Raw genomic sequence first — 15,196 nt, forward strand, 5'->3', positions numbered from 1 at the left:
CAACCTAAATGTAAATATGTCAACAGAAAAGAGCATATGTCCTGTAAAAAGAATTGGAATCTAGTCATATGGTTTCTTTACATTTCAAGATTTTTTTCAGAGATGCCATCTGGGAAGTGACGAGGCCAAAAGTATTAACATTTTATTTATACCAAACTTTGTTTCAGCAAAGCCTTGTCATTCAAGCGCTGTCATAATGGTATGATGTAACTATATGATTTTCTTTTAGCAAATTAGCGAAGACTTCAAAAATAATTGTTATTTTGACAAAGTTATTCTGGGAAAGAGACAATTCTGTCAATTCTTAGCGATAATGCACATTTTAGAGAATAATTTGGGAATTTGGAGGATCGTTAAAAATGTCCATACAATTTAACTTGATTATTTTACTGTAAATATATCTTTATGAAAAGAAAAAAGAAAAAAAATCAAAGCAAGAAGTTCATCATGGTGAACTCAGTATTTAAAATATTGAAAAATTTTAACGCCAGTTGGGGGAAATGGCAAAGTATTGCCTATCTATGTAATTGATTATGAGATAGGTGTTAAAAACAGATGTTTAATAACTCTACTGTTTCATTGCAGAAGGAATATGGAATGCTGTGACAACTATTTAAGATGTGTGGAGAAACACTTTGAAGAAAATGCATTAAAATATTAGGTCTTTAACATGGGATTTAGGAATTTATTCTATTCGTAAATTTTTTCTCTATTTAAAATATGTTTTACAAGGACCATACAAGACATGTATTACAATAAGTAGGGTCCCTGTATCCCGTTATGCAATTTCTTTAACTGACAGTGTATGGAGTGAATCTAGCCCAGAGACAGGCTTTACTTACTTGACACAGAGTTGTGAAATCTTGAATTTGAAGGCCTTTTCATGAAACCTAAGGGCTTTTCAAGGGTGAATTTAAAGTTTCAATTACTCCTTATTATTTTGCATTTTTAAAAAAATCTATTAAGATGTTTCTATATTTTTATATCAACTGACTGAGCACTGTAGACATTTGAGTTTGCAAGCCTTCTAAAGCATTGTAACTCATCTGATCTCCAAAACTACACTGCATTTATCTTCTAAATACTTGCCATTCTCTAGCTTTACTTCAAATAGCAAAGTTTTCAGAGGGTTGTGGTCCCGCTCTCCTATCTCATGGTAGAGGTACTATATAGTTTAGCAATTAATTATGGTTGGACAAGGAAGTTAATGGGAACTTCAAAGTAATTTGAAACTCTAGTTTAATTGTCATAGTGTCATAAATCTCCATAGCTTTTCACTCATTGCTTTATTATTATATATATGTAATTATGTAATATATATGTATATATGTTTTATATGTATACATACACACACATACTGCTATTTAACACTATGTCTCTGTTTTATTTAGAAAAAGAAAACTCTGTTTCAAATATTTATGTCTACATTAAGGGTTGAACTGTAGGGATATATATTTAATGATTTCAAAATACAGGCAGGGCGGTTCTTAGTTATCTAGATATTAAGTGACTTATTTTGCTATCAACTTAATCACCATAGAGGGTACTCTGTATTACCTGTTGAATTGCTTTTAGGTCATTATTTATAATCCACTATAATTAATACTTGAATTATGTATAAATAATTTATCTCACTGGTAAAAATTTTTGTCTAGAGAGCAAGACATCTTTGCATCAAATAAACAATTATGATTACATCATCTATAATGAATCAGGCATTTAATTTGTTTTTTTAACTACAATGTTTGATGTTAAAAATTATACTGTGGGCTTAAAATTAGCATTCATATTTATTGGACATTTATCACTCCAAATTATATTTTCATTTGGAGAAAACATATTAAATATTTATTATAAATTATTTTGAGTAGTTGAAAGTTTGATTAATATCTTACTCAACTTACTAATTGCAACTTACAATTATTTAAAAATATACTTTAATCTCTGTGATTAAGAACTTTTAAAGTTTACATGTGGGGACAATATTAACACAAATAAAAATATAAAAATAGTAAAAATAATTAATTACTATAAGTTATGATATAAATTCCTATATGATTTGTGTTACATTTGTTCAAATTAAAACAATGCAAGGTTTAATTAAGTTGAAGAAAGAATGCACATGATTCATATCTATATATGAGATCATTGCATATATATATAGTATATGTTAATTATCTTTGTAGCTAGATCTAGATATAGATCTATATTTAGAAGAATGATCCAACCTGAAGAGTAGACTGATAGTGGCATGATAGGCAAAAAATTTGGGGCAAATTTATGTTTTCGAGCTGTCTAGGCACTATTGAATTAAAAAAAACTGGTAAAAATTTCCCAAGCTCGTGTGTTACCAATGTTGATGAGTAATACAAACAATTATAGTCAGATACCCCTAAAAACTATGCAAGCAAATAAATAAACTGAATGGAAATATGCAGATATTAAAACATTACTTTGGACTACTTATTACATCCATATATACATTTGTACAAATGTACAAATAAACGTACAAATAAAACATATGTTTTATCTCATATATTTTAAGTAACATATAAATATGCATATGACTTAATGTTACATGTCATATTTATAATCTCTTACCTATGCTCTTTTGTTTACAAATATTTAAACATCTAGATACACACAAAACAACAATGTCTATTTTTGAAGTTAAGAATAAAGAAACATTTAATTATCGGATTAACTAAAAGTTTCCCTGTTTTAATTTTAATTTATGCTCTCCTCCTTATTTTTGTTTTTATTTTTTATAACACTGCTGGAAACAAGGCTAAGGGTGGTTTGCCCCAAAGTGGTAGAAGAAAAGGACTTAAAAATGAATTTTACCTTTTGAGTACCTTATCTGTCTGACTCATGGTTTTGCTTTAATGTCATTCTTTTCTAAATTGTATCATCCTAGTGAGCTATTGTATTGACATGTCCTTGAGTACACAGAAGCAAGAGGTATATGATGTTGAAAGATAACATATTATATGTGTTTCATTCATTTCCAATTGTAAACTATCTGAGCTATGTTCTAGCTACAGAGCTACATGGCAAGAATGAGCAGCAGGAAGTGGGAAGTGGAAAGTGGAAGGAACCTAATTTACTACTAACAGATCATAAGAAAGGAGTGCAAAAGATAACAAAAAAGACACTGAGTACATTGTGAAGTAGTAACTACTGAGAAATTAAAGTAACTTCTAATATTATAATCGTAACTCCAAAAATTCTTTATTACTAAATAAAACAAAAACTACTTGGAAAATAAATATATTTTAAGTCATCTTTATTTATGATCATGTGTAAAGACACTATTCCTTACTTTGAAAAGAAAAGGTTATATTTTGTTAAACTTGAAATAATTTAGTCCCAAGGTCCTTTTTAAGGATTGATTAAGAAAAACCTAGGAGCATGTTGAATATGGAATATCTACAAGCAAAGTCAAAGATGCTGTTAGATTTTGAGTTCAAATAATTTCTATAAATTACTGCTATTATTCAAACTCAAAAAAAGTCAGTAGAAAAACTAGATTTTGGCTTTGGCAAAATTAAAATATTGCAGATGTCATCATCTCAGAGCCATCACCTATATCTAAAAATGCACACATTCAAATCTTGTCTCTTTTTTACAGGGTCACTTAAATAATGTATGATGCCAATTGACAGTGATATTCATACCTGTATTAAAATAATTATAATAAAAATAGAAGTTTCATTCTCTAAATTTTATGTAATAATTTGAGTCATTTGGACATTTATCTTCACAGTAATATATAACAACATTTTAAAAACTTAGACTGTCAAAATGTAAACCAGGCCCAAACTTGATTGAAAACCGATGAATTAAAATTTTTTGGTAAATAAACCAATGTATGATAAGATTTCCTATCTTTAAATTTGTATTAAAGGGCATTAAATGATGGGCATCTGATATGAGATGCTTTATTTGTACATATATATACACACACACATATTTGTACTTTATTATATACTATTATTATATTGAATACTAATTTGAAACCATATTTCTTTTTCTTTTTTTTTTTCTTTTTACTTATTGTGGATACATAATAGTTGTACATATTATGGGGTAAATGTGATGTTTTGACGCTAGTACACAATGTGTAATGATAAGTCAGGGTAATTGGGATATCTATCACCTTAGGCATTCATCATTTTTTTGTGTTAGGAACATTCCAATTCTACCCTATCAGGTGTTTTGAAATATACAATAAATTATTGTTAACTAAAGTCCTCCTATTGTGCTATCAATCACTAAATCTTATTCCTTCTATTTAATTGTATTTTTGTTCCCATTAACCATTCCCTCTTCATTTCTACCTCCCGACTATTCTTCCTAACCTCTGGTAACCATCACCTGATTTCTTTTAAAATTTGCTATATAATTGTATATCAATTCAAATAATGGCAAAATAATGACTGACTCAGGTAAGTAATAACCATGACTTTTAAGTAATAAAGACTTTTTTATCTTAACATTTTATATAATCCATCCAAATATACAAAAACACTAAAGTTCAGAGAAATTAAGTGACTGTTCAATATCAAGATTCAAAGTTTTCAAATCTTTTCCACTAAATAATTTGGCTCTTTCCATGGCAACCTCTGTGGGTTACTGTCATATTTATTATAAATTCATAGCTAATGATATAAAAGGCATTATTCCATTCACAATAACAGCTAAATCTCCAGTGTCACTACTAATTATATTATGTTTCTTTTTGCTGACCTGTTTCAAGTCCAAATTTCTGCTTGGCTGAGCATCACTGATCATACAAGCAGTGGCCAAAGGGTAGGTCTAAAAGCACCAATCGTTTCAATGCAATTTCAGCTGGTCATATATGTTCAATGCCTTTTGATTTTTTAGTTCAATCTGGAAGAACCATGTATAACTTTTCTACAGTTCTCTATTCCTTTCAAGTCACTAAGAAGTATTTATTTACTTATTTTCCTAATAATGCTTTCAAAAAACTGATTATAAAAGCCAGACAATGACTACCTGGCTATTGTTTTTACTTAGTCTTTGAAATTATTTTGAATAGTCAAAGAGTTATAAGAAAAAATCATATTTATATTTTGTTTGAAAACAATTATGAAATTAGCAGGGGTAATAAAAATGACACAGTAGGAAAAATATGTCTAACTAGTGAATTGTAATTCTATTCATGCGGTATTACAAATTTTCATTCAGAAACTTTTGAAAATAGAAAGGATACCAGTCAGTTTGTTCAACAGAGACTGTAAATTGATAATAAATGTAAAAATAATAGCTAAAATCATTTACAATGTAATCTGGTCACTCCAATGTTCCATAACATAAATCATAAAATAATTCCTATTCTATTGTGTCTGGAATGCCTAATGGCTAATTTGAAATTGAAAGTATTTGGGAGGAAATGAATTTAGTACATTAAATGGTTAGCAAAATAACTGTGGCTGTTCTATATGACATAAAAAAGTTATTTTTAAAAACACAAAACACTTTTTTATAGGCCTTCTTATTTTGTGGTTTTAAAAAATCAGCATTCCTGGAATTTGACCTTAATTTCCCATCATTTAAATGTATGTTCTCTGATTTGGCATGTATTGGAAAGCTAGCTCTTGTTTATTTGAAGACACTGAAATATTGCTAATTCCAAGACAGTAAGTGTAGGGAAAAATGGAAAACTTAGCTTTACAGTTGATTACTACAGAGCCACAACAATATCTGTTTGCCTAAAATATCCTGTTGCTTAAGTCAAAATCTCTGACCTTAAACAAAATAAGATACGGATCTAATCACAATGGTAAGTGAATTATTATTTTTTTCTTTATAGACACATTTAGAAAGGGATCTCTTTCAAATAAAGAGGATGTCTATGTAATGTAAGACCTACCAATGTGGATTTCTCAAGGAATGTTAAGAATAAGGGTCAAACATAAACATGTGTCAGTATTAGCGAGGGTGGATGCTTCATTTGGAATGAGATTTTTTTTTTTTTTTTTGTGGCTAACTACATCAATGGACTGCATTGAAGTTTAGGAGAAGCAAAGGGAGGATGAGTGGGGGTGTCATAGGAAATGAGAACATAGATGTAGGAGGATATCATATTACACAGGGATTTGAAACTGACCATAAAATCGTAGACACTATTCTGGGAAAAAAAAAAAAGTAAACTGGTGGGCTGGATGAGAGCAATGAGTGAACACATATGGAAGTAAAAAAACTGTAGCAAGACCAGTACAAGAGAAATAATGATAGGAACTGAACTGAAGAATATCCTGAATCATGCACTAAAGCTATAAACTATAGCACAACTGTGAATTTTAAAATGTTTATTTTTTTTTTTTGCAAATAAAAAATGTCTGTTAACATTTAACAGGGAAAAAATGATTAGAAACATGGAATCAATTTGTTGAACTATTTATATCATAATATTAATTTCCTCTATAACACCCTTTATTTTATCCTACTTTTTTGGTATCTTTCTTAACCTTTTAAGGTAAATGAAGCCAGCATTCTCCTCTAAACTTTTGCATCTTCCTTTTCCTTTTAAAAATAAATGAAGCAAAATGGAAAAGATGCATATGCATGGGTTGTCAGCAAGTAAAGTTTTCTTTTTAGTCAGAAGCTCTGACATATCCTCTTTTTTGGAAGAGAGATGTACAACTGAACCTTAAATATATTGTCAACCCAAACTGTTTGGTTCCCACAATTTTCTTTTTGCCATTATTGGACACACTGTAAGAGTTTCAGCTTCTAAAGATATGTAGCCACACGGAATCAGGGAAGGAGCCAGAATAATGCTATTTTTCCTGCTCTTCTACTACTGTTGCTATTATAAATGCTCTATGAGTGCTCTGTGTGATAAAGTCACAGAACCAGAGAATGTATGTCAAAGGCAGAAAGTCTGCCGCTGATGTGACTACTACAATCACTACTACTGCTGTCAACCTTTGTCAGCACTCTCCCTGGTACAAGCATTAAACTATAGCAGCACAAGCTGAGAACACAGCGCTGGGTCCTGCACTGGTTCCTACAACAGTCTCTAGATTTAGCATACCTGACTTTGAGTCCAGAATCTGCTGCTCTGTAGTTGTGTAATCATGACCTTAATCTCCTTAAGGCTGTTTATTCCTATGTGATGATAACATATACACTCTTAACTATTATTATTATTTTTAATATTTCATATTATATTTATAATCCTCACAATTCTCACAAAAATAAAGGTTGCTTATGCTCCAGAGGGCACAACTCATAATTAACTATGCCTGAATTTATAATAATTATATGCATGGCCAAGATAGGCATAACTGTTCGAGTTGTTGCCATGTGAAATATATGATTTTTACAAATTCATAGCACAAAAGATGTGGTTGGTATACTGAAGAAATATTCTGGGAACAAGAAACTATTATTTCTAATCTTACTCTGCCACAAGTTGTCTTAACTTCTTTCTTCTTAGGTTCAAAATGATAACGAGGGGTCTGGTTAATCTGCTGGCTATGGGTTAACAAATGATAGAGCTGAGAAACAAAGGTAAGTCCTGATTTTTTCAAAGAATTAATTGGGAAACAGATTTCATACCTATAAAGATAAATTTAGTGGTCACACAACTTGTTTTGCCTCCTGACCAAACTCTCTTGAATTTGACTCTTTTCACCATCAAATTTCATAACATAAGTCATCTTATACTTGCTGTTTTCCCTCAATTACCCCTTGTACATTAACACTTTATTCTGAATTTCATTCCACTCTTCCACTAAAAGGTCGTATAAGAAAGCACCAATGACTTTCTTGTTCCAACTCCCCTGGAGTTTTCACAAGTCTTTTATTGTTGCTTCTTTGAATATTAAAATCCTGAGTGCCTATTTATTTATTTATTTATTTGTTTATTTTTATTTATTTTGACAGAGTCCTGCTCTGTCGCCCAGACTGGAGTGCAGTGGCGCAATCTCGGTTCACCGCAACCTCCGCCTTTTGGGTTCAAGCAATTCTCCTGCCTCACACTCCCGAAGAGCTGGGACTACAGGCACCTGCCACCACGACTGGTTATTTTTTTTTTTATTTTTAGTAGAGACAGGGTTTCACCATGTTGGTAAGGCTGGTCTCAAACTCCTGACCTCATGTGATCCACCAGCCTTGACCTCCCAAAGTGCTGAAATTACAGTCATGAGCCACCGCGCCTGGCCCTGAGTGCCTATTTTAAGTTACGGTTTTCCTTTTGACTCTACTCTGTATTTGTTCTGTCCCATCTCTATTTTTATTGTCCATTTCATTTAATACTTACTTCGGTTTCTTAATCACTCCTCCCCCAGCTTAATTAAAGTATCTTTAGTAAGATTCAGTCTTTGGCTTTCTTCCATTGTCTCTCTCTAATAATATCAACAATATTGAATTATTACTCAGAACTTAAAAGTTATTGATACCTCTCCTCCTTCTTTTTCCTTTTAGCTCAATACTAGCCTAAGTCATGGCTTGCTTGGATGCCCCTTCCCAATATTAACCTCAACAGAGTGAAAGTCAAGCGTGTACCTTCTTACCTCAAACACCAGGATCCTATTGTCAGGCTAGTTCTCCTAATGATGCTCCAAATCTTAGCAATCAATCATTATTATTCATTACCCACATTAAAAGCTTAGAACATGCTTTTGGCTTATCAGGTTCATGTGTTCTTTATCATATCTTTTTATCCTTTACAAAGGAGCTCATACATACATATATATTTTATATATACATATAAAAATATATATATTTTTTTCACATTCACCTTTCAAGTATTGGCTGTGCTTACATTAACTAGATTTTTTGCCCAGCTTCCTGATGGACTTCTTTGGTGCTCTATCCTTCTTTATCCAATTACTTCATCACATACTCCAATAAACTTTATAATGCATGCTTTCATCATGTTAAGTAGCTACTCAGTAATTCTCAGCAGCTCTCTCTTTTTATATACATGATTTTCTTTCAAGATTCTTCATAATTTGACTTAATCCAAATCATCAAATTTGTCTTTCTACTATTTTGTAATATTCAAAATGGTTTGTAAAGAACATTCTCTTTATTATGCAACAAAGATGGTACATTTGCTCTTATTTTTATGTCTTTTTTGTTGTATTATTCTTTTTTTTTTTGAGAAGGAGTCCACTCTGTCAGCCCAGGCTGGAGTGCAGTGGCCGGATCTCAGCCTCACGGCAAACTCCTCGGCCCCAGGGTTCACTATCTGGGCTGCCTCAGCCTCCCCGAAAGTAGCTGGAACTACAGTGCCCACCACTGGCCCGGCTAGTTTTTATTTTTAGTAGAGATGGGTTTCACCGTTTGCCAGGATGGTCTCATCTCCTGGATTCTCAAGGATCCGCCCGTCTTGGCCTCCCAAAGTGCTGGGATTACAGGCTTGAGCCACCGCGCCCGGCCGTTTTGTTGTATTATTCTCAATGAAAATATTTACGTTGTTCCATCCATTTATCCAAATATTTCCAGGCCATTATCAGTAGTTTATCATAGTTACTGTATTAAGAGGTTAGTACTCATAAGGATCTGAGTTCAAATCATGGCTCTGTGATTCTTTAGATGTGTGATTTTGTGTTATTTCACATTTAATTCTCATTTTTCTCATCTATGAAATGCAAAAATCCCATCTGCCTATTTAGAATGTTATAGGAATTACATGAAATTGGCATAGTGTGTAGACATGGAGTCATTCATTTCTACAGTATTTGTTGTGATCCTACTTCATGCCAGGGGCTAGGGTTCTACAACTGGATAAGACAGATCCAGTATTAGTCCTCTGGTGCTTACAGTGTTGTAGGGAAGATCAGCATTAAACATATACTTTCACAATATTCATGTAATTGTAATGAATATTCCTACAAGGACAATATCATATGAAAATATATGATGGTGATTTAACTTGGTTGGGGACTAGAAATGAAATAGAGATGGCTTCCCTAGAGGACATCTAAGTAGAGATGTGGGGGAGTAAAAAGAAGCTATGCCAAAATATGTTTAGGTGTAACTCAATGTGCAGTAGTTGATTATTGTTATATTGGCATTGCTGTTACTACCTTCTTGAATCCTTTTCTGAACATTTCATTCCCATGAACTTCTGTTCTCTGAAAACGTATTGCACAGCATTTTATTATTTTACTATTGTTGGCCTTCCTCTATGTTTTTGCATTTTGTTTTACTCTGATTCCACTTTGCCTTGCAGTGTTCTTCTCATTTGCTGAAATGATCCTATTCTTGTTTCAACCCTTTTTGGAACTAGCTCAGATATTCCTAGGCATAATTAAATATCCCTGTTTTAGGGATCTTGTAACACTTTGTAAGTAACTGTAGTATACCAGTCATTGCTCTATGCTACATTTATTTTTCCCCCAAATATGTAGTTCTGAGGGCGAGAAACATGTTAAATTTATCTTTTCATTATAAATCCACATGTTGTCATCACAAAATGAAAACAAAAAAGTGTTTATTGAAAGTATGCTTGCCGGGAGCACTGGCTCACACCTGTAATCCCGGCACTTTGGGAGGTTGAGGCGGGCGGATCACAAGGTCAGGAGATCGAGACCATCCTGGCTAACACGGTGAAACCGCATCTCTACTGAAAATACACAAATTAGCCGGGCGTGGTGGCGGGTCCCAGCTACTTGGGAGCTGAGTCAGGAGAATCGCTTGAACCCAGGACGCAGAGGCTGCAGTGAGCCGAGATCGCACCATTGCACTCCAGTCTGGGCTACAAAGCGAGACTCCATTTCCAAGAAAAAAGTATGCTTGACAACTATGCTAGCTTTATGTCTCTAAGTGAATTCTAAAAGTTACTTAAGGGGAAGATTCCTATCTTAATTTCAATTTTATTTATCATTATTATAATATTGTAAAAATTGTATTATGTATGTGTCTATATGCTGGTTGATTGGGAATACATTTTTGACATCGATTTAAATATGATAAAATCATTAACATTTGACAATAAAAATTTGACATATTCAGAAAACAATATGAAATGCATGATTCTATTTATTTTTCCACCTTCCTCCCCAACATTAAAACTACAAGAATATAAAATAGTAGTTGGAGAATTTAAAAATGCATAGGGTGCAATTTGATCTAGTTGATGTTTAGTTACTTGCAGCATGATTAATTTATGAAAGTATTCCTTTGTGAGTGAGAAGGCTCCCTTGTTGCTCAGAATGTTCTTTCATGTTATTTTTTTTTTTTCAGGATTTTAAACAGTGGGGGAGGGGGTTTTATTTGTTCAAAAAAGCAAAGTTATTTTCTTAACTTTTTAGAGCTTGCAGTAAGAGTAAAAAAAGAAAAGGCATTGAAGTAATAATTCTCCTAAGACACAATAATGCGTCAATTTAGAGCTGTTAGGAAGAAGAATGCCATTTGGTGAAAACGTATATGTAAACACTCATCTTGAGCACTTCTTTGCAGCATGTTGTCAGAGGAGTCGTGCAAAATACTTCCCTTTAAAGAAGAATAGAAATCTCAAAATCTCACTTAGTTTAGTCATAACCGTTCTGTTTAGTAGTCTGTTTGCAGGAGAAGATACGCTGTCGTACATGCACATATAATGCAACTAGTATAACTGGTACTAATTTTGCCATTTTTTAAATGAATGAAGTCCTATGCAAATGCAAATATGTCAACAAAAGTAAGAATTTTCAACTACATAGGTAACAATCCTCAAAATTTGTCAATTATTAACATATGTATAAATACCATATGGTAAACGTTATTTCATAGATAAAAATAAAGAGTGTTAAAATTATTGATTTTAATGTAATTATGGGTTTGAAGTCAACCGTATTACAGTCTGTAGCCTTCAGTTATTGTATCGCCTGTCCATTATTTTAAGATCAATACATAAAAAAGTTTTAGAAATAGAAAGGAGGGAGTGTATCTAACGATGATATTAAAACTCACTTTCCTAGTACCTAAACCCAGATAGTTTTACTTATAAAGTTCTTACCAACTTCTTTCCAAATCAAACTTTAAATCTGGGGACTGCATAAAATTACTCCGTATGGTAAATGTTATTTCACAGATAAAAATAAGGAGTGTTAAAATTATCGATTTTAATGTAATTATGGGTTTGGAGTCAACCATATAACAATCTGTAGCCTTCAGTTATTTGACTGAAATCATACACATCTAAAATACATAAACTTATGCTGTAATTGCAAATTGTCTAAACATCTAATAAAAAATATAGACATTCCTAGGATAGGCGCAGTGGCTCATGCCTGTAATCCCAGCACTTCGGGAGGCCGAGGCGGGCGGATCACAACGTCAGGAGATCGAGACCATCTTGGCCAACACGTTTAAATCCCATCTCTACTAAAATACAAAAAATTAGCCTGGCGTGGTTGTGCTTGCCTGTAATCCCAGCTACTCGGGAGGCTGAGGCAGGGGAATCGCTTGAACCCGGGAGGCGGAGCTTGCAGTGAGGTGAGATCGTGCCATGGCACTCCAGCCTGGCGACAGAGCAATACTCCGTCTCAAAAAATATATATAGTCTTCCCTTCAAAGCAATTATTAGTATTTGGATAGTAAATCATTATGGGACTTCTTTTATAAATTGATTGTTTTTTTATAATTATATAATTCTTTTTTTTTTTTTAGACAGAGTCTCGCTCTGTCGCTCAGGCTGGAGTGCTGTGGCCGGATCTCAGCTCACTGCAAGCTCCGCCTCCCGGGTTCACGCCATTCTCCTGCCTCAGCCTCCCGAGTAGCTGGGACTACAGGCGCCTGCCACCTCGCCCGGCTAGTTTTTTGTGTTTGTTTTAGCAGAGACAGGGTTTCACCGTGTTAGCCAGGAAGGTCTCGATCTCCTGACCTCGTGATCCGCCCGTCTCGGCCTCCCAAAGTGCTGGGATTACAGGCTTGAGCCACCGCGCCCGGCCTATAATTATATAATTCTATAAGGATTTTTATCTATATACACATTTGGTAAATATATGTATATAGATAAATAACTTATAGACATTTGTGTATCATTTTATATACCTAGATTTATTAATGGAAAAGGAAGACTTTGGTTCTATCAGACTAAATTTTAAAGGTTATGAACTGTGCTGAAGATGCAATATTGATTTGTAAACTTGATACATTTAATAACTACATAGAGTCTAAAGTAGGACATTTACAAAATTCATTCTTAGAAAAATATATTTGAAAATACTATTATTATATGGATGATTTTAAAGCATCTATTTCATGTAAGGAAAATTGAAAAATTAGTGCCTAAAACCTTTGGAAAGATTTTGAAGTTTAATCCCATTCCTCTGAAAGTAAATGTTACACAAAAAATACTATACAAGATGGCTCACTGCTGCCATATACCTCATGCAGGCAGTCCCCATAAGATTTCAAAGCTCACTTGGAAAGAAGTTGGAAAAAGAACTCTTGCAAACCTGCAGGCTGACACAATGAGAGAACCAGACTACACCACAGAACTTGAGGATGGATGACCAGTAAAACCGTGCAAGAATAGCCTACTAAGCATGGGAATAGATGTCTCTGCAAGGAGTGTAAAGATTCCAACCGAAGCAGTGGAAATACAGGACACAAGTTAACAAACAACGTAAACGTAGTCAGCTTGTAAAGGAAGAAATGAAAATAAATGGGTGGGCACAAACAAGTTTTAACAAGCAATTTTTTCTTTAAAAAACAACAATATTATTTAATATTGATAATTTTAAAGTTATAATTATAAGCTGATTATGGTATCTATATCTACTTTATTGAAATTAATATATATATTATCAAGCAAAAATGTCTAGATAATAATTGGCAAAAAATTGTGTAGGCTGGACTGGCGTGGGTGGACTCCATGCCTGTAATCCTAGCACTTTGAGAGGCCGAGGCAGATCCTGAGCTGAGTCGAGACCAGTCTAGCTAACATGGTGAAATGCCATCTCTGCTAAAAATACAAAAAATTCAGCTGGCCGTGGTGGCTTATGGCTTGTAATCCCAGCTACTCAGGAGGCTGAGGCAAGAGGAATCACTTGAACCTGGGAGGCTGGAGGTGCAGTGAGCTGAGATCAAGGAGATCATGCCACCACCCAAATTGGGAAATGAGGAGATCTGAACTCACAGTGAAAGAAAGCAAGAAAGAAAGAAAGAAAGAGAGAGAGAGAGAGAGAGGAGAGAGAGGAAGGAAGGAAGGAAGAGGAAGGAAGGAAGGAAGGAAGGAAGGAAGGAAGGGGAAGGAAGGAAGGAAGGGAAGGGAAGGAAGGGGAAGGGAAGGAAGGAAGGGAAGGAAGTAAAGAATATTCTTTGAATACTATATTCTACAATCTAACATAAAGAGTAAGCTCCAAACTAAAATAAACTAAAATAAATAATACACCCATCAGTGCTATTAAGAAATGTGTATCCTAGAAATTTCATACTACTGTTACAATCAGAAGCTATTTCAGCCGAGTGCTTTACTAGGTTATCTACATCTGATCACAGTATCCCTTTGAGGTAAAACAATATAATTAAATTTCAGTCTAACATTGTGGACAATCCAAAGTGGTTTCTAAAAATTCAGTCAGGATTAGAGAAAACTGCTTTAATTTGGCTCCAATTTTTAGAGAATGTCTTTATACTTTTCTCAAGATGAATATCCAGAAACTTAATGATGTATTAATAACCATTAGTGAAGAGTTTAAATAGTCATTTTGATGATAATGTTCTTTTTCTAACCTGCAAAGCATATAATTCTGAGATGCTTTATTTAGAATCTAAATCAGTTAGTTATGAAAAAATGAAATTCCATAATATTAAAATGTTATACTTTTTCCTAATAGATACGCAGGTTGTATTTTTATATAAGTCTACACACTATGCTAAATTCTGAATTCTAGGCAGAGTACCACAAGAATACTCTATTAGTATTAGAGTATCAGAATACTCTAGAGTATTAGTGAATTAATGTTATACATGTGCCAAATGTATACGTGCTGTTCACATAGATTTTTTAAAAGGCATTTTTTTAAATGCTCCCTCTCAACCTTCTCAGTTTTCAAAATACCCGATTGTTAAGCAGGTTGTGTCATCTCCTGCCAATTGAAATCTTGATGGAGGAAGATAAAAGGCAATTTTTTTTATCTAAATAAAATTTACCATTATCCTCAGAGAGCTTTAATTTGAAACTCAAACTAGTGGAGCATAGTTTTCTTGTAGCGCCACTTTCAGT

At 33.3% G+C, this 15,196-nt stretch overlaps 1 protein-coding gene and 1 long non-coding RNA gene across 3 annotated transcripts in view; one reads left to right on the plus strand and one right to left on the minus strand.

Moving 5' to 3' along the window:
• The window catches only part of LOC108585106, a 67,251-nt gene extending 58,722 nt beyond the window's left edge, over positions 1-8,529 (plus strand). The window contains exons 2-3 of the long non-coding RNA XR_002521110.2: positions 7,469-7,542; positions 8,458-8,529. This is a non-coding gene — a long non-coding RNA (uncharacterized LOC108585106). The remainder of the gene's footprint in view (positions 1-7,468; positions 7,543-8,457) is intronic.
• SEMA3A (semaphorin 3A) overlaps positions 1-15,196 on the minus strand; it is a 220,399-nt gene that overhangs the window by 102,303 nt on the left and 102,900 nt on the right. The window lies entirely within an intron of this gene.

Source organism: Papio anubis, chromosome 4, assembly GCF_008728515.1.
Source record: "Papio anubis isolate 15944 chromosome 4, Panubis1.0, whole genome shotgun sequence".
Taxonomy (NCBI): Eukaryota; Metazoa; Chordata; class Mammalia; order Primates; family Cercopithecidae; genus Papio; species Papio anubis.